This window comes from Citrus sinensis, chromosome 8 (genome assembly GCF_022201045.2).
Source record: "Citrus sinensis cultivar Valencia sweet orange chromosome 8, DVS_A1.0, whole genome shotgun sequence".
In the NCBI taxonomy this organism is placed as follows: Eukaryota; Viridiplantae; Streptophyta; class Magnoliopsida; order Sapindales; family Rutaceae; genus Citrus; species Citrus sinensis.
The window spans coordinates 13,660,319-13,685,902 of NC_068563.1; the positions used below are offsets into that span (position 1 = coordinate 13,660,319).

Genomic DNA, 25,584 nt, shown 5'->3' on the forward strand with positions numbered 1-25,584 from the left:
AAGAATGTTCAGGAGGAACGGTCTAAGTAAGGTACTCATGATAAAAAATGATAAGAGAAAACTTAATAGTTAAACAAACACACTTATGCAAAAATAATTTCAATTAGCAAAAGAATAATATAAAGAAAAAAAGAAAAAAATCAAATCACCGAAAAGAAAAAAAAATCAATTCAAATTTGGTGGGTCACTCAAATTTATTTCGATGTCTTCTCCAAGTGGTTGGTATTCTAGATATGGCTTTAATCTTTGACCATTAACTTTAAACGTGACACCGTTCTTTGGGTCCTTAATTTCAATTGCCCCATGTGAAAAAACAGTATGAACAATAAATGGGCCAGACCAACGAGAGCGTAACTTACCTGGGAATAGGTGCAAGCAAGAATTGAATAAAAGCACTTTCTGACCTGGAGTGAACGATTTTCTCATAATTTGCTTATCATGGAAGACTTTCATTCGTTGCTTGTAAATCTTGGCATTTTCGTATGCATCATTACGAATTTCTTCAAGTTCTGCCAGTTTTAATCTTCTTTCTGAGCTGGCTTGTTGCATGTCAAAATTGAATTTCTTGATGGCCCAATATGCACGATGCTCGAGTTCCACAGGTAGGTGGCAAGCTTTTCCATACACTAGCCTGTAGGGTGACATCCCAATCGGGGTCTTGAAAGCCGTTCTATATGCCCATAATACATCATCAAGTCTTAATGACCAATCTTTTCTGTCTGGCCTCACCGTTTTTTCTAATATGTGCTTTATTTCTCGATTGGATATCTCAACTTGGCCACTGGTTTGCGGATGATATGGGGTCGCCACTTTGTGAGTGATGGAATACTTTGTCAAAAGAGCTTTGAATGCTTTGTTGCAAAAGTGGGCACCATCATCACTTATTATTGCTCGAGGGAATCCAAAGCGCGAAACAATGTTGCTTTTCAAAAATCCTATCACCACCTTGTGATCATTGGTTCTACATGGAATTGGTTCTACATGGAATTGCTTCTACCCATTTCGATACGTAGTCAACAGCAACCAATATGTATTGATGGCCAAAAGATGGGGGAAAGGGTCCCATGAAGTCGATACCCCATATGTCAAAAATCTCAACCACTAAAATTGGATTTAGTGGCATCATGTTCCTTCGTGTAATGCTCCCCATTCGCTGACACCTATCACACGAAGAACAGAAAGTGTAAGCATCTCGAAATATAGATGGCCAATAGAAACCACATTGTAAAACTTTAGTCGTTGTTTTCTTAGCACTGAAATGGCCTCCACAAGCTTGTTCATGGCAGAATGAAAGGATATTCTGAATTTCACTTTCTGGGACACATCGTCTAACAATTTGATCCGCACAATACTTGAACAAATACGGGTCATCCCAAAAGAAATTCTTTATCTCTACAAAGAATTTAGCCTTATCTTGCTTGGTCCAATGCTCTGGAAGTTTACCTATAACAAGATAATTAACTATATCAGCATACCAAGGTAATACTCCCACTCATTAATTGTTCATGACACAACTTAAAAGTAAATTTTAACTCCCAAGTATAAGAGTGTCTTGTTGTATTATAACTCAGTGAGTCCGAGGTCAATCCACAAAGAAAAGATTTAATTAGTTTATTTTATTTTATCTAAAAATTGAAATTAAAACTTGAATATAAACAACTTAATTTAAATGAAACTATGGAATTGAACTAGTTAGGGTTATGGATCCACTCTTAGAAATAAATAAAACTTAATAAATTCTTTTTGCCAATTTGTTTTAGATTTATTACCCAAAAGATTAATTATACAAATTATTATTATTTTCCCTTTAATTTTATGATGGATTAAGTATTTATTGTGCCAAAATTTAATTTGTCTACAATAAGTCAAAATACCGTTTCACCATGCCTTATATTAAGATCTTAAGAATTTATTGTGCCAAATTCATTTGTTTGTCTACAATAAATCAAATTTTCAAAATATAAAACATGTATAAAAGTAAATAGAAAATAATTTAATTTATAAAATTAAACATAGAATTTGATTAAATCATATTTATTTCTTAAGAGTTTCACCTTCCCCTAACTAATATTATTTAGTTAAGCATAATTAAAATAAAAAGAAGTAGTAAAATTGAATTACTTATAATTAAAAGAAATAAAAACAACTAAAATTGGAAATAAAACTAATTTTATTAATGAAAATAATTATACAAAATATTAAAAACACACCTGGAAATCAAGATTACAAGGAGATGGAGAGAATTTGAGAAGAAGAGAGTTGTAGAGAGATGATCAAAACATAAAAATGAGGCTCTATTTATAGAAAAATAAATTCATAATCCAGTGCTTTGCGGTCCATCATAGGCTTCATGCATGTGCTCCTCACAACCCTTAGATCAAGATCCAATGGCTGGTCAAACTTCCAAAGTCAACATCACACATGGCATCATTTGACTCGTCCGATTTACCCAAAGAACGGTTGAGATTTGGCGGGTTAATGGGTGGATCGGGTCAACCCGAATACAAAGATTCGGATCCTCCAACTTGCTTCACCAACCATTGCCACATGGCACAATCATGGCCATTGAATCATGAACGGTTGAGATTTAGTCAAGATTGCCAGTTATCCCATGCACTCATATCTATTGTAAGCTCATTTCATCATCCAATCAGTGCTCAGTCAATAGGAAAAGTCAACTTTTTTTACACAAGCCCAATTTTAAGCCGATCTTGACTGATCTTAAGGTTTTCGGACCTCCGGAATCTAAATTTGACCTCCGTTTATCTGTTTGAAGCCTCGAAGTACGTGAAATTAATAATTTTCCTAATAAACACATAAAAATACACAAAATTAAATATATTTAAAACATAATTAATAATTCATAATATATTACATAAACACAAATATAAATTATAACATAAGCATAAAATAACATATTATCGCTTGATAATTAAACAATTTTTAATACTAATCAGTTCATCTGGAAATGACTCATTCAATATTAATGGCTCTGTAATTGTGTCAAAATGGAGACGAGAGAGGTGGTCCGCCACAACATTTTCTGTCCCTTTCTTATCTTTGAATTCCAAGTCAAATTCTTGTAAAAGTAACACCCAACGAATTAGTCTAGCTTTTGCATCTTTCTTTGTGAGAAGATATTTAAGAGCAGCATGATCTGTGAATATAATTATTTTACAACCAATGAGATAAGATCGAAATTTCTCTAATGCAAACACTACTGCTAGCATTTCTTTCTCAGTAGTTGAATAGTTCAATTGTGCATCATTCAATGTCATACTAGCATAGTAAATAACGTGGGGAATTCGATCAACTCTTTGTCCTAATACTGCTCCTACTGCATAATCAGATGCATCACACATGAGTTCAAATGGTAAGCTCCAGTTCGGGGCCTGAATGATGGGTGATGATGTCAACAACTGCTTTAATTTTTCAAAAGCCACAATACATGAATCATTAAAGATAAAAGGTACATCCTTAGCAAGTAAATTGCATAAGGGTCTAGAAACTTTGCTAAAATCTTTAATGAAACGTCTATAAAAACCAGCATGCCCAAGGAAAGATCTTACTTCTCTTACTGTTTTGGGTGGAGGAAGATTAGAAATGAGATCCACCTTGGCTTTGTCAACCTCAATACCTTTGCTCGAAATGATGTGACCGAGAACAATACCTTGTTTTACCATAAAATGGCATTTCTCCCAATTTAAGATCAAGTTCTTCTCGATACATCTCTGCAGAACTAGTGTTAGATGATGTAAACATTGATCAAACGAATCACCAAAGACAGAAAAGTCATCCATAAAGACTTCAAGGAATCGTTCAACCATATCAGAAAAAATGCTCAACATGCATCGTTGAAATGTAGCAGGTGCATTACATAATCCAAATGGCATTCTCCTATATGCAAATGTGCCAAAAGGGCAAGTGAAAGTGGTCTTCTCTTGATCTTTTGGTGCTATGGGGATCTGATTGTATCCTGAGTAGCCATCTAGAAAGCAATAAAATTTATGGCCTACTAATCTATCAAGCATTTGATCAATAAATGGTAAAGGAAAATGGTCTTTACGTGTGACAGAATTCAACTTTCTATAATCAATGCATACACGCCATCCTGTAGTTACTCTAGTGGGTACCAATTCATTATCGACATTCGTAACTACTGTGACTCCTGACTTTTTGGGGACAACTTGCACAGGACTGACCCATGAACTATCAGAAATGGGGTAAATGATACCTGCATCTAATAGCTTAAGGACTTCAGTTCTAACAACTTCTTTCATATTAGGATTTAATCGACGTTGCATTTCCCTAGTAGATTTAGCATTTTCATCAAGGTGAATGTAATGCATGCAATCTGCAGGGTTTATACTTTTAATGTCTGCTATGGTCCATCCTAATGCCCCTTTGTGCTCTTTTAAAACATCCAACAACTTACTTTTTTGTTCGTCATTGAGGGATGATGAGATGATTACTGGCAGAGTGCTTTCTTCTCCCAAAAATGCATATTCCAAAGTGTTGGGCAATGGTTTGAGCTCGAGTTTCGGTGGTGATTCTGATGATGGGATGAGTTTCTTCTCTGATGGTGCTAGTTGTTCAACTCGTGACTTCCATTTATTAGTGTCCATGGATGGTGCTAAGTCAAGCAGGGCGTTGACCTCATCGACCGATCTGTCAATATCAAAATCCAAACCAAAGTGAGTTAAGCATGTCTGTAAAGGGTCATCACTAAGGTTTGAAACAAAAGAGTCATCAACTAATGTTTCAATTAAATCCACATCAACAATTCCATCATCTGCATCGTGAGGTTGTTTGGCAATGTTGAAAATGTTGAGCTCCATAGTCATGTTGCCGAATGACAACTGCATATTTTCAGTCCTGCATTAAATGTGAGCATCCGCAGTTGCCAAGAAAGGTCGGCCTAGAATAATGGGGATGTGCTTCTTTGAATCCTGCATTGGTTGAGTGTCAATTACAATGAATCAACAGGAAAATAAAACTTGTCTACCTGGATAAGCACGTCCTCCACAATACCACGAGGTATTTTCGTGGACCGATCTGCAAGTTGTAACACCACTAGAGTTGGGTGTAATTCTCCTAGTCCAAGTTTCACGAATACTGAATAAGGCAACAGATTTACACTAGCTCCTAAATCCAACAAAGCATTCTCAATTGTGTGGTTCCCTATACTACAAGAGATAGTGGGGGAGCCTAGGTCTTTGCATTTTAAAGGAATTTTATGTTGGAGTATAGAACTGACGTTTTCTGTTAAAAATGCCTTCTTTTGAACATGCATATTTCTCTTTTTAGTACAAAGGTCTTTAAGAAACTTGGCATAAGATGGAACTTGTTTAATAGCATTAAGCAAAGGGATGTTAATGTTGTGAAAATTTTAATGTACTCGCAAGCGCACGAATCTATTGTAGTATAGATCTATGGTGACGAGTGTCGATCCCACGAGGAGGTGGATTTTAATTGTGTATAGAATTAATTTTGTAAATAGGTTGTTGGATTTATGGTGGAAATGATTTGGTATATGCTAAAACTTAAATTCAAATGGCGAGAATAAATTCTAAAATTGGAATTGCAAGGGCAAGAATAAATTGAAGATAATTCTATTGAAATGACGTACTTGGGTATCTGGATCCGTATCAACATGCATCATGGGCTAAATAATCCGTATTAATGCAAATTAAATCATGAGGGGGGAATCCACACCTCATGAACCACGCTCTAATCAATATGGTGCTAAGGGCTTATCGTGCCAAATAATAATAACCTTGTACTAGAGGGCCGGTGAAACCAAGGCGGTACTAGACAAGAATATTATTATTTGTCGACGAGAAGTCAAAACATCCACAAAAACTAGAGGGGAAGAGAAAATAAATTTACCAAATTAAGCCCATGACACATGTTGAGACTTCACCTTCAACCCAAGCTTGAAAGAAAATTAGCCACTCATAATTGAACTAGGGGCAAAATGGGAATTTATTAAAATACGAAGAAAATACAAGATGGAGAGGCAATTACAGAAAATGGATCCCAAAAATGGATTCAGAGATCTCAAATTAGGGGGGAGAGGCCCCCTTTTTATAGATACATGGAGTAAATCATGGCCATCGGATTAAAAATAGTTTGGACGCTCAGGATTGCGCCACGTCATCACTCAACAGTCCACGGTTTGACCACGCGGATGAACAGTAACACGGTTTGACCCGACTTTGAACAGTAACGCGGTTTGACCCGGATGAACAGTAACGCGGTTTGGTTGAAAATAATCCTGTGTGATGCATGCACCGTACGCGAGATTTTTCGTCCACTGATATGCTGCCACGTCACCATCAACAGTACATAAGAATTTTAGTCCAACAGGATCGTGACACCTCATCAGTCAATGCCACATCATCGTGTTAACATATATGTTTCCATAATATTGATTTTGATGATAACAAACAAGATTAAGAATGATATATCTTTTAAGCTTAGATTGTTTTTATTCTTTTTAAATAAATCATTATTTTTACATTATAAAGGTTTTATATTTAATGGAAAAATGATTTTATGAAATTGATTGTTTTCATTCTTTTTAAATAAATCATTATTTTCACATTATAAATGTTTCATATTTAATAGAAAAATGATTTTATGAAATTGGTTGTTTTTCAAAGTTTATGGTTTAATTGAAACATTTTGAAAACTTTGAAATAAACAAGTATTGCTTGAAATTTTGGAGAATGACTTATTTGAAAAGTGTCATAGCATTTTGGGCTATACCATAATTTCAGAAAGTTTTGGGATTAACAAAGCATTACTTAGAAATTCTGAAATTGGACCTATGTGCAAAGTTTCATAACGTTTTGGGCCGTAATATAGTTTTATAAAGTTTTGGGGTCAAACTGTAAATTTCGAAAATACTTTCACTGTAGCAATCACTGTAGCAAACGGCTAACCGTTTATTTAAAACGGCTAACCGTTTATTTAAAACGGCTAACCGATAATTTCCAGAAAGCATGTTCTGCAAAGTATTGTTAAAATGATGATTCTGCAAACTAACGGTGAACCGTTTACTTAAAACGGTTAACCGATTATTTCCAGATTGCTAACCTTGAACCGTTTAGTAAGAACGGTTAAACCAAATTTGTTTTGCAGGTTTCTGGAAATTAACGGCGAAAGGGTAAGCCTAAACGGCTAACCGTTTATTTGAAATTTGGCCCAACGGTAACTTTGACCAACCAAAACGGCTAACTGTTTATGGTTAACGGCGAACCGTTTTCTGTCCGACAGTTTGTAACGGCTAGATTTTCAGCTCTAACTATAAATAAGCTCATTCAAATTCAAAGGAGGTTGATCACAACACAATCATTGAGCTTATATTCGAGAATACAATCTTCATTGAGCTTTAAACACATTCTCTCTTCATCTATTCACACATTGGGCATTGATTTGTAATCTTAAATATTGTGTGAGAGAAAAACAATTTGTAATCTTCTACTTTGAGTGATTGTAAGTGTTGGGATACACTTGGGTTAAGAGATTGGGGATAATCTCTTGTTGTAAAGGTCCATTGACACCTTGGAAGTCAATTGTAAGCGTTTGAAGCCTTGGGAGGCTAGCTTAGTGAAATCCTCAAGCCCGGTGTGCTTGGAGGCGTGGACGTAGGCGGGGATTGCCGAACCACGTAAAAATCCTTGTGTTTGTTTTCTCTTCCCTTACTCTTTTAATATTGTTCATGATTGAATTTATTGTTTTCAATTTGATTAAGGCAATAGATTAAATTGTTGTGTGGTTTGCCTAGGATAATTTTTAAAATCCCAATTCACCCCCCTCTTGGGTTGCCTAGTTAGTATTTCATTTGGTATCAGAGCGAGGTACTCTTGTATAGACTTAACCGTCTAGAGTTAAAGATCAATAGCAACCCAAATTAGTTCAACTTTCATGGAAGGCCAATCCACCACTAGACCTCCATTCTTTGATGGTAATGACTATCCTTATTGGAAAACTAGGATGAGAGTGTTTTTACAAGCCTTAGATTATGAAATTTGGGAAGTTGTTTGTGATGATTTACTCATTCCTAGAAAGAATGTTTTAAGTGAATTGGATAAGAGAAAGATGTCTTTAAATTCCAAGGCTATGAATGCTTTATTTTGTGCCTTAGATAAAAATGAATTTCATAGAGTTTCAAATTGTTCTAATGCTTATGAAATTTGGAGAAAACTTGAAATTGTGTATGAGGAGACTACAAACGAGGAGGAATTTCATGAAGTGTCGAATTTGGCACTTATGGCAATTGGAGATGAATCGGATGATGAACTTGATGAGGTAAGTGATCCAACATATGATGAATTGTATGATGCTTTTAAAGAATTGTATGATGAGTGGATAAAAATTGGTAAAAAGAATGCATGTCTTAAAAAGAAAATGGTAGAGCCCAAAAATGAAAATGAATCTCTATGTGCAAAGATTACATGCCTAGAATTAGAGAATAAAACATTGCATGATAGAGTTGCATTATCAAATGAGAAATCTAGCACTTCACATGAGCATCTAGAATCATATGTAGATGACTTGAAAAATGAAAAGAATGCTTTACAAAAATGCAATGATTCATTAAATGAAAAGATTAAAGGACTAGAGTTAGATAATAAAATGTTGCATGATAGAATTGCATCATTTAAAGGTAAACAAAGTATTTCATATGAGCATGAAAAATCACATGTTGATGAGTTGATGAAAGAAAATGAAGTGCTTAAGAGAAAGAGTAATGAGCTCAATGAAATTGTTTTGAAATTCACAAATGGGCAAAAGATGTTGGATAACATGCTTAATTCACAAAAATGTGTGTTTGATAAAGGAGGACTTGGGTATAAGCCTTACTTGAAACAAAAATATTATAAGAATTATTTTGTTAAGGCTACCTCCACAAATGATCAAATTGTATGTCATTATTGCAATCAAAATGGTCATATGAAGAATAGATGTCCAATTAAAAGAAATGTGTATTATGGAGTCAAATGTATTTGGGTTCCAAAAGGAACTAAATCTAACATTCAAGGACCCAAGAGTATTTGGGTACCAAAGGGTACAACTTGAATTTATTTTTGTAGGTACCATAAACAAGGAATGGTGGAGAGTTCCTTGATGAAGCTTGTGGAGATAATCACTTGATCATAATCTAAAGCAAAAATAATGAGGCAAGATGATTTAATTGTTTTGGTAATTATTATTGCCTTATTGATTATAAGTGATGGTATTTTAATCTTAGTAAATATTTAACACTTCATTTGATATCATAACATTAAGTGCATTAACATGATGTGGATAAGTTTATCTTGGCTATTTACTATATTGAGTGAATCATGATAAATGAATTTGCGAAAGTATGCTTGTATGTTTACATGATGGAATTATCATTGTGTTTAACATTGAGTGCTTTATCATGATGCATGGTTATATATATAAGATGATAGCTTGTCAACTTATCATGATAGATTTGTTTGATTTTTAATGATTATGTAATGCCTAAGCATGATAAATAAGTGATATGCTTTAATTCTAAATCTTTGAATATTTACATATTTCATGATTGTGTGATGTATATGCATGATAGATGAGTTATATGTTATTTCTTGCATTAGAAGTGATCATGGTGGATAATTCGAAAATCATGCATTTGAGATTTTTTTGTAATGGTTTTGCCATTGAATATAAATTTTCATCACCTAGAACTCCACAACAAAATGGAGTTGTAGAGAGAAATGATAGGTCTATTAAAAAAAAAATGGTTAAGACCACATTGATTAGATATCATCTCAATAATACTCTCTATGAGCTTTGGAAATATAGAAAACCCAACATTAATTATTGCAAAGTTTTTGGATGCAAATGTTATATTTTGAACACAAAAGATAATCTTGGCAAATTTGATCCAAAATTTGATGTTGGTATTTTTCTTGGCTATTCAAACACAAGCAAAACTTATTGAGTGTATAACAAAAGAACTTTGATTATGGAAAAATTTATACTTGTTATATTTGATGAGTCTAATTCTTCCTCTATGGAGAAAGTTGTTTTTGATGATAATGTAGATGAAGAGCTACAAGAAGATTATCAAATGATAGCCAAAAGAATGCACCACTTGAAAATCAAGAGGAGCAACATGAAGAAACAAATGCGAAGTAAAATGAAGGTACTTCTCAAATACTCCCCAAGGAGTGGAGGTATGTTTCTTCTCACCTTAAGAACTTAATTTTGAGAGATCCATCACAAGGTGTAACTACTATATCATCTCTTAAAAATATATATGAGTATTTGTAATAATGGATTTGATCACTTGTTCTTTAACTCATCATTATGGCTTTTCTTAGTAGTCATGTTGATTTTTATGATCTATATATTGGCATATGTTGATTTTGATGATTTATATACTGCCATTATGTACTTATGCTTTGCTTAAGTTTTGATGATAAAATTTGTGCTTTGATGATTCCATTGTATTTGATGAAGTTTGATCTTATGGAATCTATGATTGGTGAATGGATACATTTTTGTTTGTGCTTTCTTGACGCATTGTTAAATATGCATAACTTGCTTTAAATGATATCGAAAAAAAGGAGAAATTCATATACTTCGATATTTTTAAGCATATGAGATTTTTTTTTATTAAAATGTCACATTAGATCTTTGATGTGTTTAGTTGTCTTTATTTATAAAATGTGATTGATAATTATGGAGCTTGGATAGTTGATAATATGCATGCCAATTTGGTAAACAAATCAAAACCTCTTTGCGAAGAGTAATTTTCAAAAATTCGGCATAAACTTGGAATAATTTGATTTCTTGATGATTTTGATAATTGATAATTATATATGCTTGATTTGAAGTCTTGATGATTGATAGGGGGAGACAAATATGATATGTTTTTAGATAAAATCTTTTTGGTTAAATTTTTAATTGGCCATATATTTAGGGGGAGCATATAATATGATTTTGGATAATATGCATTTTGATTTTTTTTGTCCAAAGGGGGAGACAAAGTAATATATCATTTCGATGTTATCAAAAGACGGAGAATAATATGCATTTTAAGTAATTGTTTTGATAATTGATATTTGATTATGATGATGATTTTGATGATTTTGAGATATGATGACGATTTGATTACATGGGTGTTTTATATGATAATTTCATATTATGAGTTGTTGATTTGGTAATTAATGGAATAATGGGACATGATATTTTGGTGTGATTATTTGTGTATGGAGTTGGCTTTTATCATGATCTATAATAATTTGGGAGTAATATTATTAATCTTGTATTTGAGGTAATGCTTGTTGTTAGGGGGAGATTCTTTCAAAATTTCTACTCAAACAACATGGGTAACAAATTTGCTACTTTTATTCTTTTCCTTTACGTTTTCTTTTTTATGATGAAAGGGGAGAAGAATACATGTTTTTAAATTTATAAAAACGTTTTCTTTTTTATGATGAAAGGGGAGAAGAATACATGTTTTTAAATTTATAAAAAAAAAAATTTGCTACTTTTTTTTTCTTTGCCAATTAAGTTTTTCTTTTTGATGATGAGGGGGAGAAAAATCCATGTATTTAAATCATTAACTTCGCTAATTGGCAAATTGTAAGAGCAGATTATATTTAGGGGAGTAATTTGTGGAATCATTTTTTAAATACATGAAATGTTTGTCATCATCAAAAAGGGGGAGATTGTTAACATATATGTTTCCATAATATTGATTTTGATGATAACAAACAAGATTAAGAATGATATATTTTTTAAGCTCAAATAATTTTTGTGGAATCATTCTTTAAATACATGAAATGTTTGTCATCATCAAAAAATGGGAGATTGTTAACATATATGTTTCCATAATATTGATTTTGATGATAACAAACAAGATTAAGAATGATATATCTTTTAAGCTTAGATTGTTTTTATTCTTTTTAAATAAATCATTATTTTTACATTATAAAGGTTTTATATTTAATGGAAAAATGATTTTATGAAATTGATTGTTTTCATTCTTTTTAAATGAATCATTATTTTCACATTATAAATGTTTCATATTTAATAGAAAAATGATTTTATGAAATTGGTTGTTTTTCAAAGTTTATGGTTTAATTGAAACATTTTGAAAACTTTGAAATAAACAAGTATTGCTTGAAATTTTGGAGAATGACTTATTTGAAAAGTGTCATAGCATTTTGGGCTATACCATAATTTCAGAAAGTTTTGGGATTAACAAAGCATTACTTAGAAATTCTGAAATTGGACCTATGTGCAAAGTTTCATAACGTTTTGGGCCGTAATATAGTTTTATAAAGTTTTGGGGTCAAACTGTAAATTTCGAAAATACTTTCACTGTAGCAATCACTGTAGCAAACGGCTAACCGTTTATTTAAAACGGCTAACCGTTTATTTAAAACGGCTAACCGATAATTTCCAGAAAGCATGTTCTGCAAAGTATTGTTAAAATGATGATTCTGCAAACTAACGGTGAACCGTTTACTTAAAACGGTTAACCGATTATTTCCAGATTGCTAACCTTGAACCGTTTAGTAAGAACGGTTAAACCAAATTTGTTTTGCAGGTTTCTGGAAATTAACGGCGAAAGGGTAAGCCTAAACGGCTAACCGTTTATTTGAAATTTGGCCCAACGGTAACTTTGACCAACCAAAACGGCTAACTGTTTATGGTTAACGGCGAACCGTTTTCTGTCCGACAGTTTGTAACGGCTAGATTTTCAGCTCTAACTATAAATAAGCTCATTCAAATTCAAAGGAGGTTGATCACAACACAATCATTGAGCTTATATTCGAGAATACAATCTTCATTGAGCTTTAAACACATTCTCTCTTCATCTATTCACACATTGGGCATTGATTTGTAATCTTAAATATTGTGTGAGAGAAAAACAATTTGTAATCTTCTACTTTGAGTGATTGTAAGTGTTGGGATACACTTGGGTTAAGAGATTGGGGATAATCTCTTGTTGTAAAGGTCCATTGACACCTTGGAAGTCAATTGTAAGCGTTTGAAGCCTTGGGAGGCTAGCTTAGTGAAATCCTCAAGCCCGGTGTGCTTGGAGGCGTGGACGTAGGCGGGGATTGCCGAACCACGTAAAAATCCTTGTGTTTGTTTTCTCTTCCCTTACTCTTTTAATATTGTTCATGATTGAATTTATTGTTTTCAATTTGATTAAGGCAATAGATTAAATTGTTGTGTGGTTTGCCTAGGATAATTTTTAAAATCCCAATTCACCCCCCTCTTGGGTTGCCTAGTTAGTATTTCACATCGGTCAATGCCACGTCATCATCCGTCTATGTGAACAGTGTCGTGAACAGTAACGTATACAGTACCGTACACGTGAATAGTACCATACATGTGAATAGTGCCATTTTTCCTTTTATGCTCCTCCTAAGGTTTTTGACCGTTCTGAGTTCAAAAGTGATGTCCGTTTTGCCGTCTGATTTCTCCTTTATTGTGAAATGACTATAATGCCCCTTAAATACATAAAATACTTAATTAAAATAAAACACATGTAATTAAATCACAAGAAGGTTAAATACATAAAAGTAAGGGTTGTTAGTAAGACTTGAAATGTAAAATGACGGTTTTCTCCTTTATAAATATGCATTTTCTAACACTCAACACACCCCCCAACCAGCTTATTGCTAGTCCCTAGCAAATGAAGCGAAAATAAAATTCAAATTCAAAATGATTTTTTTTTTTAAATTTAGAAACACTCATGTTTATTCAATCAGATTAATGATAGCAATTAAATAAAAGTATAAGCATTATCTCCAGTCTAAAGTAACATCACACCCACATCAACCATCCACATGAATCAGCCCAGTAGACTTTGTTATAGCTACTTTCAAGAATGACATGTCAAACCCCAAAATCTCACTGGAAGTAGTGACACTCTCACAAAGAAATTAAACCCAATAAAAATAGTCACTCCAATGAATGGTAATTGAGAGAAAATAATGAAGAAGTGATAACACATGCTCTCACCAAGATGAAATAAATATGCCCTCAGCTTAAAAATAATACGATCTCAAGTCAAATAAAAATTGTTAGTCAACCCAATTTATTTATTTTTTTTTTATATGCACCACTATATCTTTTTAGCCCATATAACTAGCTTCTACTTTAGATTATAGTTCCCTAAAATCAGGAAGGACTTTTATTAGGATGTAACGTAGGCTAGGGACATGGTTAACAAAGAAAGGAAATAAGGAAAACAAAGTGTATGTTTGAGAAAAATGCAGAGAATTTTTTTTTTTCAAGTTGCAAGGTGGATTTCACCTATTATTGTTATTTTTATTCTTTTGAAACAACAACTTTTGTTTTGTTGTTTTTTTTTTTTTTTGCTTTTTTTTTTTTTGTATAACTTCACTGAACAACATAATTATTTACATTTTCTCAAACATAAATAGGTGATGGAACTTATAAGATATCGGGTAATACTCCAAATCGGAGTGGGTCAAGATGATAAGTTGACAAAGAAAATGTTTTTTTTTTTTAAAGGCTCAAAAGGGTTAACTATGGATATTTAATAAAAGGGATGGCTAGAAAGGCTCAAACGAATCAAAGATGGCCTTTCCATCGTCTTTTAGGGCTCTAAATAACCTTCCATATTTACTAGTTAGATGGGCCTCCAAATGTAGCAACACACACTTTTTTTTTCTTTTTTTTTATTTTTATTTTTATTAAGGGTTAACTCAAAAGAAATCTAGAGATCGTGTATACAATAATAAACTGTTAAGCTGTATAAAGAATGGGCAAAAGGGTTACTCTCCAAGAAAAATGATAGGCTCAAAAACTCACTTGGTACTTATTATGACATGTTCATTCCTTCAAGCAACTCATATATGTCTCCGACATCAACATGTAGAGTAGCAAACATAATGTAACATCACTTAAGACCAAAGATAATACAAATACTAAAATTTAAAATTAATCATGTCACCCAATGTTAAAACAAATCACACAAATTTTTTTTTTTTTTTAAACAACATTCTACCCCCCAACCTATTCTAAACATGAAAGGAAAATATGCATGCAGAAATGTGAAAATGATGCATAAAAACTAATTAGAAAAGTTACACATAAAATGATAGAAAACGAAAATGAGTTTTTATTTTTTTTTAAAGAAGATGCGTTTCTAGAGGAACTACACTCCATATTCAGCCATCTTCGACTCAAAAGTTGGGAAATGTATATTTATAGAGGAGAAATTAAAAAGAAGAAAAATAAACATAAACACATAATAAAGAAAAAGAAAATGTCTGAATTTTTTTTTTTAAACGATGAAGATGCGTTTCTAGAGTCACTACACTCCATATTCAGCCATCTTCAACACAAAAAGTTAGCGACAGTTAGTTTCTACAACAAAAATTAGTAAAAACTTAACCAAAATTCCACAATTGTCGACTATTCCCTCCCCCCAACCAGAAAGAAACATTGTCCTCAATGTTTGAAATGAAAGAAGTAGAGTTTAGAAGACATCACCTGGGTGGTGCAACACAGAAAATAATATTTACAAGCGGAGAGTTAAATCTAATTTGTACTTCTTACTGCGGCTACTGTTACCATTATTATTTGGGCGCTCCAACACAAAGGTCCAGGGGTCTGGCTCCGGTTTATAAGCTTGTAACAGATCAAGTAGCTCATTAGCAGTGTGAGCACAAATAAAGAGTTTTTTCACATTAGCGGGAATGAAATAGTTTTTTATTGCATGGTTAAGAAATGCGATAAAGCCATCATAAAAGTTATTGACATTTAACAAACCGATGGGTTTTTGGTGGATGTGCAGATGGGCCCAAGATGCTAGCGTGATAAGTGCCTCTAGTGTTGCAAGATCTCCTGGAAGGAAAATAAAAGCATCAGCATGATTAAGCATTTCAGTTATTCTTTCTTGCATACCTGAGACGACTAACTCTTCTCCAGTTGATGAGTCAGACGAACTGCCCAATGGTTTTAAGACTCTTGGGATGATGCCGAACACTTGACTTCCTCTGATAAAAGCTGCTTCTGAGACCATTTTTGATAACCCTCGATTACCTCCTCCATACACCAAGTGTAATTTTCTCGCTGCTATGCTTCGACCAAGATCTATGGCTGCCTCAACGAACTCTTTATGTTTGCCATATGTAAATCCAGAAAGCACACAAATGTTCTTGAATTGTCTATTGGGAGTAGCTGCCATTGTGATACTTCTCGAAAACAATTTGTGAGTGCTTGACAAAAAAGAAATCACATTTAAGAGTCTTGGTGATAGTGGGTCATGGTTGTGTATGAGGTAATATGTCAGTGTCAAATAACGCGTAAAGCACGTGGCTCGCAAGTCAAAAAGAAAACAGTAAAAAGGAAAAAGCAAACAGTAATAAAATTATTAAAGACAATAATGCAAACAATAAGAAAATAGTGAAATAAAATAACAATAAAGTAAAAGGATATTTACAGGTAGTTGCGACCGTGGCTCACATCTTCCTCTGGTTTTACGTCCAGAAACGGCTTGAACGCCCTCTATGGGTCGAGGATAGGCTTCCTATCCAGTTTTCTTATAAACTGGCAAACAGGGTCGTTTATAGTCAGATTCCCGAGACTATATCGTGCATGCTCTTTCTGGAATAATGGCCATAACTGGAGAATCGCTCCTTGCACATATCCACTGGGATGCGTTTCAAGAGACAAAAGGATATCATCCAATGACTCCTTATTCAAGCCATCCCTAATGAATTGAATCTTATCTTCCCTGTTATCAGATATCATTCCTAAAGAACATGGGTTTTTATTGCAACTCATTCTGGCACACTTATGACAAGCAACAGAAATTCTTCGAGCTCGTCGTTTTCTTGCATAATTTCCTTTACCACAACCAGGCATGTATGCAATAAATTTTGGAGGTAACTCACCTGCCGATCGTACTTTAGCCTCGATTAACCAACGGATGTCAGCAGGTATGTTATTCCTCATGAGTAATCGCATGCGTTCGGACCGAGCTTTATAGATCGTAAGGAGGGCATTCTGAGGAAGTGAAGGGAATCGCTTGTGAAGCTTCGCTAGAATCTCGTTTCTGTCCATACCTTCGCCTCAGAATATCAGTTATTATGGGAAACTGAAGTAACCGACTTGATTGTCACGGAGTACCGTTATCCGCCACTTCACCGGGGTAACAAACTAAAGCACACAAACAGAAAAACAAATTAAAACACACAAAGAAAATTAAAATCGTCCTCTTATTGAATTTACCTCAAGCTCCAACTGGATGTCGTAAACACTTCTCTCAATGTCTCTGAGTTGGCTTTCTAAACCCTCAACATAGGCTACTAACTCTGGTGGTTGTAGAGCCCAAATGCGTTGTGTTTTACAAAATTGAATCTGCCTTTTGAGATGAGTTTTGACACGTTGAAGTGGTTTAAGAATGTTCAGGAGGAACGGTCTAAGTATGAGACTCATGATTAACAATGATAAGAGAAAACTTAATGGTAAAATAAACACACTTATGCAAAAACAATTTCAATTAGCAAAAGAATAATATAAAGAAAGAAAACAAAATCAAATCAACGAAAAGAAAGAAAAAAAAATCAATTCAAATCTGGTGGGTCACTCAAATTTATTTCGGTGTCTTCTCCACGTGGTTGGTATTCTAGATATGGCTTTAATCTTTGACCATTAACTTTAAACGTGACACCGTTCTTTGGGTCCTTAATTTCAATTGCCCCATGTGGAAAAACAGTATGAACAATAAAGGGACCAGACCAACGAGAGCGTAACTTACCTGGAAATAGGTGCAAGCAAGAATTGAACAAAAGCACTTTCTGACCTGGAGTGAAGGATTTTCTCATAATTTGCTTATCATGGAAGACTTTCATTCGTTGCTTGTAAATCTTGGCATTTTCGTATGCATCATTGCGAATTTCTTCAAGTTCTGCCAGCTGTAATCTTCTTTCTGAGCTGGCTTGCTGCATGTCAAAATTGAATTTCTTGATAGCCCAATATGCACGATGCTCGAGTTCCACAGGTAGGTGGCAAGCTTTTCCATACACTAGCCTGTAGGGTGACATCCCAATTGGGGTCTTGAAAGCCGTTCTATATGCCCATAATGCATCATCAAGTCTTAATGACCAATCTTTCCTGTCTGGCCTCACCGTTTTTTCTAATATGTGCTTTATTTCTCGATTGGATATCTCAACTTGGCCACTAGTTTGCGGATGATATGGGGTTGCCACTTTGTGTGTGATTGAATACTTTGTCAAAAGAGCTTTGAATGCTTTGTTACAAAAGTGGGCACCACCATCACTGATTATTGCTCGAGGGAATCCAAAGCGTGAAACAATGTTGCTTTTCAAAAATGCTATCACCACCTTGTGATCATTGGTCCTACATGGAATTGCTTCTACCCATTTTGATACGTAGTCAACAGCAACCAATATGTATTGATGGCCAAAAGACGGGGGAAAGGGTCCCATGAAGTCGATACCCCATACGTCAAAAATCTCAACCACTAAAATTGGATTTAGTGGCATCATGTTCCTTCGTGTAATGCTCCCCATTCGTTGACACCTATCACATGAAGAACAGAAAGTGTAAGCATCTCGAAATATAGTTGGCCAATAGAAACCACATTGTAAAACTTTAGTCGCTGTTTTCTTAGCACTGAAATGGCCTCCACAAGCTTGTTCATGGCAGAATGAAAGAATATTCTGAATTTCATTTTCTGGGACACATCGTCTAACAATTTGATCAGCACAATACTTGAACAAATACGGGTCATCCCAAAAGAAATTCTTTATCTCTGCAAAGAATTTAGTCTTGTCTTGCTTGGTCCAATGCTCTGGAAGTTTACCTGTAACAAGATAATTAACTATATCAGCATACCAAGGTAATACTTCCACACTCATTAATTGTTCATCTGGAAATGACTCATTTAATGGTAATTGTTCTATAATTGTGTCAAAATGGAGACGAGAGAGATGGTCCGCCACAACATTTTCTGTCCCTTTCTTATCTTTGAATTCCAAGTCAAATTCCTGCAAAAGTAACACCCAACGAATTAGTCTAGCTTTTGCATCTTTCTTTGTGAGAAGATATTTAAGAGCAGCATGATCCGTGAATATAATTATTTTACAACCAATGAGATAAGATCGAAATTTTTCCAATGCAAACACTACTGCTAGCATTTCTTTTTCAGTAGTTGAATAGTTAACTGTGCATCATTCAATGTCATACTAGCATAGTAAATAACATGGGGAATTCGATCAACTCTTTGTCCTAATACTGCTCCTACTGTATAATCAGATGCATCACACATGAGTTCAAATGGTAAGCTCCAGTTCGGGGCCTGAATGATGGGTGATGATGTCAACAACTGTTTTAATTTTTCAAACGCCATAAGACATGAATCATTAAAGATAAAAGGTACATCCTTAGCAAGTAAGTTGCATAAGGGTCTAGAAACTTTGCTAAAATCTTTAATGAAACGTCTATAGAAACCAGCATGCCCAAGGAAAGATCTTACTTCTCTGACTGTTTTGGGTGGAGGAAGATTAGAAATGAGATCCACCTTGGCTTTGTCAACCTCAATACCTTTGCTCGAAATGATGTGACCGAGAACAATACCTTGTTTTACCATAAAATGACATTTCTCCCAATTTAAGATCAAGTTCTTCTCGATACATCTCTGCAGAACTAGTGTTAGATGATGTAAACATTGATCAAACGAGTTGCCAAAGACAGAAAAGTCATCCATAAAGACTTCAAGGAATCGTTCAACCATATCAGAAAAAATGCTCAACATGCATCGTTGAAATGTAGCAGGTGCATTGCATAATCCAAATGGCATTCTCCTATATGCAAATGTGCCAAAAGGGCAAGTGAAAGTAGTTTTCTCCTGATCTTTTGGTGCTATGGGGATCTGATTGTATCCTGAGTAGCCATCTAGAAAGCAATAAAATTCATGACCTGCTAATCTATCAAGCATTTGATCAATAAATGGTAAAGGAAAATGGTCTTTACGTGTGACAGAATTCAACTTCCTATAATCAATGCATACACGCCATCCTGTAGTCACTCTAGTGGGTATCAATTCATTATCGGCATTGGTAACTACAGTGACTCCTGACTTTTTGGGGACAACTTGTACAGGACTAACCCATGAACTATCAGAAATGGGGTAAATGATACCAGCATCTAATAGCTTAAGGACTTCTGTTCTAACAACTTCTTTCATATTAGGATTTAACCGACGTTGCATTTCCCTAGTAGATTTAGCATTTTCATCGAGGTGAATGTAATGCATGCAGTCTACTGGATTTATACCTTTTATATCTGCTATGGTCCATCCTAATGCTTCTTTGTGCTCTTTTAAAACATCCAACAACTTACCTTTTTGTTCGTCATTTAGGGATGATGAGATGATTACCGGCAGAGTACTTTCTTCTCCCAAAAACGCATATTCCAAAGTGTTGGGCAATGGTTTGAGCTCGAGTTTCGGTGGTGATTCTGATGATGGAATGAGTTGCTTCTCTGATGGTGCTAGTTGCTCAACTCTTGACTTCCATTTATTAGTGTCCATAGATGGTGCTGAGTCAAGCAGGGCGTTGACCTCATCGACCGATCTGTCAATATCAAAATCCAAACCAAAGTGAGTTAAACATGTTTGTAAAGGATCATCACTAAGGTTTGAAACAAAAGTATCATCAACTAATGCTTCAATTAAATCCACATCAACAATTCCATCATCTGCACTGTGAGGTTGTTTGGCAATGTTGAAGATGTTCAGCTCCATAGTCTTGTTGCCGAAGGACAACTGCATATTTCTAGTCCTGCATCGAATGTGAGCATCCGCAGTTGCCAAGAAAGGTCGGCCTAGAATAATGGGGATGTGCTTCCTTGAATCCTGTATTGGTTGAGTGTCAATTACAATGAAATCAACAGGAAAATAAAACTTGTCTACCTGGATAAGCACGTCCTCCACAATACCACGAGGTATTTTCGTGGACCGATCTGCAAGCTGTAACACCACTGGAGTTGGGTGTAATTCTCCAAGTCCAAGTTTCACAAACACTGAATAAGGTAACAGATTTACACTAGCTCCTAAATCCAACAAAGCATTCTCAATTGTGTGGTTCCCTATGCTACATGAGATAGTGGGGGAGCCTGGGTCTTTGCATTTTAAAGGAATTTTATGTTGGAGTATAGAACTAACGTTTTCTGTTAAAAAAGCCTTCTTTTGAACATGCATATTTCTCTTTTTAGTACAAAGGTCTTTAAGAAACTTGGCATAAGATGGAATTTGTTTAATAGCATCAAGCAAAGGGATGTTAACACTTACCTGTTTGAAGATTTCAAGAATCTCACCTGTGGATTTTCCCTTCTTTCCTTTAGCTAACCTTTGAGGAAATGGAGCTTTGGGAACATATTCTCGTGGGTTAGTTTCTTCTTTCTCCTCCGGTGATGAGTCCTCAACATTCACAGGTACAATTTGATTTTCTTTTGTCACCGGCATCTCCACTTTGTTGTCGACTTCCTTTCCTTTTCGCAAGGTCATTACTGCTTTGATCTCTCCATGCTGCTGTGGTGAACTGGTACTTGCTTCATGTACTCCTTTAGGATTAGGCACTGGTTGACTTGGAAACTTACCTTTCTCAACGGTCATTGCCAAGGTCTGAACTGAAGAAGCAAGTTGTCCCACCATCTTCTCGAGGCTTGAAACTGATTGAGCTTGTGAGTTGAAGCCTGCTCTCAACTCATTTCGTAGTCCATCAATGGTGCGGTTCTGTTGCTCAATCGTGGAGTGAGTAACATTCCTGAAATTCTGGAATGCATCCTCCCATGGTCTAGGTTGAGAGTGGTTCTGGTTTTGATTGTATGGTCTAAATGGGGGCTGAGAGGCTGGAGGATTTTGAGGAATTGGTGGAGCTGGAGCTGCTGGTCCATTCTGTTGGAATCCTTGAGACCATGAAAAATTGGGGTGGTCTCTCCATCCAGGGTTATATGTGTTGGAGTATGGGTTGTAATTTGATGGCTTTCTCATTACACCTATGGCATTGGCTTGATCTGAGTATGAGTCATGGTCATGTGGTTCTGTTGATTTAGCAGTCGATAACGATGCTATTTGTCGAGCAAGACCTTCAACCATCTCCTTGACTTCTTTGATTCCTGAAGTTGATTCGCCAATTTGAACCTCATTCACTCCTTTAATTCTTCTAGTAGTCCTGAGTGACCGACTCCGTTGTTGGGAATTATCCGCTTGTCGCTGGAAGAATTCCCAAATCTCTGATGCACTTTTTGACATTAGCTCTCCTCCACTTGTTGCCATTAGCCATTCTTGCACATTCGGTAATAATCCCTCCAAAAAGTATTGGCATTGATGCCATTTCTCGTACCCATGATGTGGACACTTCAAGAGTAGCCCATTGAATCGCTCCCATGTCTCGAAAAACTGCTCGTCCTCTCTCTGAGTAAACTCTGAGATTTCCCTGCGAATAGCATTGGTTTTATGCACTGGGAAATATTTATTCAAAAATTTCGTTACCATTTGTTCCCATGATGAAATGCTATTGGCAGGCAATGTATTAAGCCATGAACGAGCTCTATCCTTTAAAGAAAATGGGAATAATCTAAGTTTAACATCATCGTCTGAAAAATTCTCGTATTTAAAAGTTTGACAAATAGAATGAAAATCATTCAGATGATTATATGGGTCCTCATTTTCTAAGCCATAGAATGTGGGGAGACAATTTAGCACACTAGGTTTTAGTTCAAAGCTCCTAGCAGCTACATTTGGGTATCTTATACATGATGTGCTCAAATTTGCTAAAGGACTGAAATAATCCTTAAATGGCCTCTCCTGTGGTTGCAAATCCATTTTATTTTTTACTTGTTTGTGTGTGCGAAGTGTTTTCTCAAGTTCAAGGTCTATAGGTTCAAGATTGGGTAATAATGACCTTCGACCATGCATGCAAAACAAATAAAATAAAAAATAAAGATGGGAACAAAATAAATAAAAATAAAGAAGAGGGAGAAATTACGATACTAACCTTATTGCGCTATTACAAACTTTCTATAAAAATACACAAAAACAAATACATGAAATAAATTAACTAAAAATTAAATTAATAAAATAAACAAAAAAATTACAAAGAAAAATAAATTGAAAAATAAATTACAGAATTTTAAAGAAGAGAAAAAATAAAAGAAATACTAACCTTTAATTGTAGATTTAATTTTTTTTTTTAATGAAAAAAAATTACAAGAAAACAATTAAAAGAAATTATTCACAAAAATTAATTCTATGAATTAAAATTACTTACCTCCCCGGCAACGGCGCCAAAAACTTGTTGTGAAAATTTTAATGTACTCGCAAGCGCACGAATCTATTGTAGTATAGATCTATGGTGACGAGTGTCGATCCCACGAGGAGGTGGATTTTAATTGTGTATAGAATTAATTTTGTAAATAGGTTGTTGGATTTATGGTGGAAATGATTTGGTATATGCTAAAACTTAAATTCAAATGGCGAGAATAAATTCTAAAATTGGAATTGCAAGGGCAAGAATAAATTGAAGATAATTCTATTGAAATGACGTACTTGGGTATCTGGATCCGTATCAACATGCATCATGGGCTAAATAATCCGTATTAATGCCAATTAAATCATGAGGGGGGAATCCACACCTCATGAACCACGCTCTAATCAATATGGTGCTAAGGGCTTATCGTGCCAAATAATAATAACCTTGTACTAGAGGGCCGGTGAAACCAAGGCGGTACTAGACAAGAATATTATTATTTGTCGACGAGAAGTCAAAACATCCACAAAAACTAGAGGGGAAGAGAAAATAAATTTACCAAATTAAGCCCATGACACATGTTGAGACTTCACCTTCAACCCAAGCTTGAAAGAAAATTAGCCACTCATAATTGAACTAGGGGCAAAATGGGAATTTATTAAAATACGAAGAAAATACAAGATGGAGAGGGAATTACAGAAAATGGATCCCAAAAATGGATTCAGAGATCTCAAATTAGGGGGGAGAGGCCCCCTTTTTATAGATACATGGAGTAAATCATGGCCATCGGATTAAAAATAGTTTGGACGCTCAGGATTGCGCCACGTCATCACTCAACAGTCCACGGTTTGACCACGCGGATGAACAGTAACACGGTTTGACCCGACTTTGAACAGTAACGCGGTTTGACCCGGATGAACAGTAACACGGTTTGGTTGAAAATAATCCTGTGTGATGCATGCACCGTACGCGAGATTTTTCGTCCACTGATATGCTGCCACGTCACCATCAACAGTACATAAGAATTTTAGTCCAACAGGATCGTGACACCTCATCAGTCAATGCCACATCATCGGTCAATGCCACGTCATCATCCGTCTATGTGAACAGTGTCGTGAACAGTAACGTATACAGTACCGTACACGTGAATAGTACCATACATGTGAATAGTGCCATTTTTCCTTTTATGCTCCTCCTAAGGTTTTTGACCGTTCTGAGTTCAAAAGTGATGTCCGTTTTGCCGTCTGATTTCTCCTTTATTGTGAAATGACTATAATGCCCCTTAAATACATAAAATACTTAATTAAAATAAAACACATGTAATTAAATCACAAGAAGGTTAAATACATAAAAGTAAGGGTTGTTAGTAAGACTTGAAATGTAAAATGACGGTTTTCTCCTTTATAAATATGCATTTTCTAACACTCAACAGTTAACACTTACCTGTTTGAAGATTTCAAGAATCTCGCCTGTGGATTTTCCCTTCTTTCCTTTAGTTAACCTCTGAGGAAATGGAGCTTTCGGAACATATTCTCGTGGGTTGGTTTCTTCTTTCTCCTCCGGTGATGAGTCGTCAACATTTACAGGTACAATTTGATTTTCTTTTGTCACCGGCATCTCCACTTTGTTGTCGACTTCCTTTCCTTTTCGCAAGGTCATGATTGCTTTGACCTCTCCATGCTGCTGTGGTGAACTGGTACTTGCTTCATGCACTCCTTTAGGATTAGGCACTGGTTGACTTGGAAACTTGCCTTTCTCAACAGTCATCGCCAAGGTCTGCTGAAGAAGCAAGTTGTCCCACCATCTTCTCGAGGCTTGAAACTGATTGGGCTTGTGAGTTGAAGCCCGCTCTCAATTCATTTCGTAGTCCATCAATGGTGCGGTTCTATTGCTCAATCGTGGAGTGAGTAAGATTCTTGAGATTCTGGAATGAATCCTCCCATGGTCTGGGTTGAGAGTAGTTTTGGTTCTGATTGTATGGTCTAAATGGGGGCTGAGAGGCTTAAGGATTTTGTGGAATTTGTTGCATTGGTGGAGCTGGAGCTGCTGGTCCATTTTGTTGGAGTCCTTGAGACCATGAAAAATTGTGGTGGTCTCTCTATCCAGGATTATATGTGTTGGAGTATGGGTTGTAATTCGATGGTTTTCTCATTATACCTATGGCATTGGCTTGATCTAGATATGAGTCAGGGTCATGTGGCTCTGTTGATTTAGCAGTCGATAACGATGCTATTTGTCGAGCAAGACCTTCAACCATCTCCTTGACTTTTTT

The 25,584-nt window shown here is 35.2% G+C and overlaps 1 pseudogene; it reads right to left on the reverse strand.

Annotated features, from left to right (window-relative positions):
* Nucleotides 1-3,110: 3,110 nt before the first annotated feature.
* The window catches only part of LOC127899326 (uncharacterized), a 106,968-nt pseudogene continuing 84,494 nt past the window's right edge, over nt 3,111-25,584 (reverse strand).